Raw genomic sequence first — 5,000 nt, forward strand, 5'->3', positions numbered from 1 at the left:
TCTCTCTCTCTCTCTCTCTCTCTCTCTCTCTCTCTCTCTCTCTCTCTCTCTCTCTCGCTAACCCCCGTCCCCTCCCCCCTCCCAACCACCCACCCCACCCAGGTCCGAATCCTGAAATCGGCTGTTACCGGAATTGAGGCGAAGATGGTGTCCTAAAACTTCCTTGTGGTTGTTCCCGGCCTCGCCCCCCAGGAGTAGTGGCCGGCTGGGCACTTGACGACGGTCGAAATATCACCCCACCACCACCACCACTACCCCCCACCCCCACACTCAGTTCTGGAAGGAGCGAAGAACATGGAGAAGAGTAAGAGGGAGAGGGGGGGAGGAGAAGGACGAGGGGCATAAGGAGAGGAGAGAGAGGGGGAGAAGGAGATGAGGAGGAGGAGGAGGAGTAAGAGAGGGGACGAGAAGGATGAGGGGTAGAAGGAGAGGTGAGCGAGAAGGAGAAGATGAGGAGGAAGACAAAGAGAAGGGAGATGAGCAGGAGGGGGGAGGAGAAGGGCGAGGGGTAGAAGGAGAGGAGGGCGAGGGGGAGAAGGAGATGAGGAGGAGGAAGAGAAGGTCTTTAAGATTTTAAAGGGAATTGACAACATCAAAAGTGACCAAATTTTCACATTGAATGAGAATCAGACAAGAAACAATGGTCTCAAACTGTCCGGAAAATAGATTCAATTTGGAAGTAGGTAGAAACAACTTTGCCAACCGTGTAGTTAATGAATGGAATAAACTTCCTGCACAGGTAGTGCAATGTAGTTCAGTTCGAAGCTTTAAGAATCATTTAGATAAGTACCTAAGTAAGATGCTGTAATGATTATAATTTATGTTATATTATTTGTTTTTGTTTTGTTATAATTTGTCTGTCTGATTTTCATTTATTATTAGTTATATGTCAATCTATAATCATTTACTATTTACCTTTTTGTTTGTTATTCAACTATACCTATGCATTTATTTATGTATTTTATTTGTTATTTTTACATTACATTATTTTTATTTATTTTTTTTTTTTTTTTTTTTTTTTTGCATCCGACCTAGATATGGATCAAAAGGTCTCCTGTCGGCATGCTCCGCCTTTGTAATCCTTTGTAGGAGGAGGAAGAGTGGGGCACAAGAAGGGCGAGTGGTAGAAGGAGAGGAGGGCTAGGGGGAGAAGGAGATAAGAAGGAGGAAGAGGAGAAGGAAGAGGAGGAGGAGGAGGAGGAGGAGGAGGAGGAGGAGGAGGAGGAGGAGGAGGAGGAGGAGGAGGAGGAGAAGGAGGAGGAGGAGAGGACGCGATGAATTGGAGGAGAGAAGGCGGGGTGGGGAGGGAAGATATCGACAAACAAAGAGAGAGGGCAATAATGGACCCGTCCATGGCTGTGTTGGTGATGATAATGCCGCTGCTGATAGTGGCTGTGACAGTCATCAACGTCGTCATCGTCATCGTCATCGACATCATCACCAGCATCATCATCGTCATTATCATCATCATCAGCAGCAGCATTATTATCATCATCATTACCATTACCATCGTCATCATCAGCAGCAGTAGCAGCAGCATTATTATCATCATCATCGTCATCATTATCATCATCATTATCATCGTCATTATCATCATCGTCATCATCATAGTTGTCGTCATCATCATCATTGTCGCCGTCGCCTACTTCATTATAATTTTTGTTGCCGCTCTCGAAATATGCTCATTACAGGGCCCTCCAGCCCCCAGGTGAAAAATACAAAAATAAATGAATAAATGAAAAAAACATCGCCTTCGTTGTCGTCGTCATCGTCGTCAAGAATAGCAAAGACCCGAAGAGACGGAAAGATGAATGAAGAGAGAAAAAGAGAGCAATGGTGAACGAAATGTCATAAAGAGTCGAACGCAAATTGGCAATTAAGGATTCGAAAATGAAGAGTGTTGCGCTCTGAGGGTCTGCTGAGACGAAGGGAGGCAGGGAGGGAGTAACAACAGTGGAGAAAGAGACGGGGGTGGAGGGCGAGAGGGGGAGGGAGAGTGGAGGGAGAGAGGGAGAGAGATAGAGGGGAGGGAGAGAGGGAGAGAGTGGGAGGGAAAGAGGGGAAGGGAGAGATGGGAAGGGAGAGAGGGTGAGGGAGAGAGGGGGAGGGAAGGAGAGAGGGAGAAAGGGGGAGGGGGAGAGGGAGAGAGGAAGGAGGGTAGGAGAGAGGGAGGGAGGGAGGGAGGGAGAGAAGGAGAGAGGGGGAGAAGGGGAAGGAGAGAGGAAGAGAGGGAGGGAGGGGGAGGGAGAGAGGAGAAGGGAAAGACGGGAAGAGAGGGAGAGGGAGAGACGGGGAGGGAAGGAGAGAGGGAAGGAGAAAGGGGGAGGGAGGGAGAGAGGGAAAGAGGGGGAGGGAAGGAGAGAGGGGGAGGGAAGGAGAGAGGGGGAGGGAGGGAGAGAGGGGGAGGGAGGGAGAGAGGGAGAGAGGGAGAGAAGGAGAGAGAGAGGGAGGGAAAGAAGGGGAGAGGGGGATAGGGGAGGGAGAGAGGAAGAGAGAGAGGGAGGGGGAGGGAGAGAGGAGAAGGGAGAGCTGGGAAGGGAGGGAGAGAGAGAGACGGGGAGGGAAGGAGAGAGGGAAAGAGGAAGAGGGAGGGAGAGAGGGGGGAGGGAAGGAGAGAGGGTGAGAGGGGGAGGGAGGGAGAGAGGGGGAGGGAGAGAGAGAGGGAGAGAGGGAGAGAGTGGGAGAGAGGGAGGGAGGGAGATAGGGAGAGAGGAAGGGAGAGAGGGAGAGAGGGAGAAGGAGGAAGGAGGGAGGAGGGAAGAAGAGAGGGAGGGAGGGAGAGGGGGAGGGAGGGAGGGAGGGAAGGAGAAAGGGGGAGAGAAAGGGAGGGAAGGAGAGAGAGGAAAAAGAGGGGCAGGATACGGGGAGTGGGAGAGGTAGCAGAAGCCCAGGAGACCAGGTGGTAGTAGTAGAAGAGGAACCAGCCAGCCAGCCAACAGTCCTGGCGGCGCCATCCGCTAGGAGATGGCGATGCCTCGCCATCCACGTGGAGACCAAGGTTTTGGTCGTGGTTATTGCTTTTGTGGAGTCTGTTGTGGTTGCAGGTGCTGTAATGGTTATAATTGTGGCTGTAGTTGTGGAATGTGTTCTCGTTATGGGTGTAAGGGTGGGTGCACAGTTCGCTTCACTTCTGAGTACTAGACTCATGCCTCCTTCAATACCGCGGAGGGAACAACGTTTTCCATAATGTCGAATTACAGTTTTTATATTTATTATACACACACACACACACACGCATATATATATATATATATATATATATATATACATACATATATGTATATATATATACATATATATACATACATATGTATATATATTATATATATATATGTATATGTATATATATATATATGAATATATATTTATATATATATATATATATATATATGTGTGTGTGTGTGTGTGTGTGTGTGTGTGTGTGTGTGTGTGTGTGTGTGTGTGTGTGTGTGTGTGTGTGTGTGTGTATTTATAATATGTATGTACATATATATATATATATATATATATATATATATATATATATATATATATATATGTTGGTACATTGTGACAAGTTGATGAAGGTGGAAAAAGAAGTCACGGGTCTAGTTCCGAGTTCCTGAGTTTATTCCTGACCGGTTTCGCTCTATGCTTCTTCAGAGGAATGTGACTCTGGAGTGAAGCTGGCGGTATACATAGTCTGAGTAAGACCGCGTTCCCTCCTTGGAGGTGGGTTACGTTTGGTTGTACAATGTTTTTTTGTTTTTTTATTTTTTTAATACAATGAACAATAGTGATAATACAGTATACAATAAATTGTTGTGATGTTATTATAAAACAGCTCCGGTGTGTGTGGAATGTTGATCGAGGGTGTAACAGTGTAAGTGAAGTGAGTGGTGTAAAAATGTGGGAATCCTAAAAAGTGTCATAAGATAACTTATAGTATTAAATAATATAAAGATAAATATCCAGATAAATAAAATGAAATGAAATAAAATGAAAGTAAAAATACAAATACAAATACAAATACAAATATAAATATAAATGAAAATTAAAAATAGATAAATAAAAATGCGCTTATTTAAAGTGACATGACATCTCATCGCATATCGTCGTGTGACAGAATGTTATCAAAAAATACATACATATACATATTTATATTTATATTTGTATTTGTATTTGTATTTGTATTTTTATTTTCATTTTATTTCATTTCATTTTATTTATCTGGATATTTATCTTTATATTATTTAATACTATAAGTTATCTTATGACACTTTTTAGGATTCCCACATTTTTACACCACTCACTTCACTTACACTGTTACACCCTCGATCAACATTCCACACACACCGGAGCTGTTTTATAATAACATCACAACAATTTATTGTATACTGTATTATCACTATTGTTCATTGTATTAAAAAAAAAAAAAAAAAATTGTACAACCAAACGTAACCCACCTCCAAGGAGGGAACGCGGTCTTACTCAGACTATGTATACCGCCAGCTTCACTCCAGAGTCACATTCCTCTGAAGAAGCATAGAGCGAAACCGGTCAGGAATAAACTCAGGAACTCGGAACTAGACCCGTGACTTCTTTTTCCACCTTCATCATATATATATATATATATATATATATATATATATATATATATACATATATATATTTACATATATATACATATATAATATATATATATATATATATATATATTTATATATATATATATATATATATATATATATATATATATATATTGCAGTAATTCACAAGGCACACGTGAAAATAATTTGCAGAAAAAAACACTGGGAAATAAGAAACTTAGTCCGGACGTTTTCGTCTATTGATGACATTATCTAGGATGATGTCTTAAATAGACGAAAACGTTCAGACTAAGTTTATTTCCCAGTGTTTTTTCTGCAATGTATGTATATATATATATATATATATATATATATATATATATATATGTATATATATATATATATGTGTTCTTACTTCTACTTCTTATTTCA

The sequence above is a fragment of the Oratosquilla oratoria genome, chromosome 9 (genome assembly GCF_046742065.1).
Source record: "Oratosquilla oratoria isolate Oo_2021 chromosome 9, ASM4674206v1, whole genome shotgun sequence".
NCBI classification, from domain to species: Eukaryota; Metazoa; Arthropoda; class Malacostraca; order Stomatopoda; family Squillidae; genus Oratosquilla; species Oratosquilla oratoria.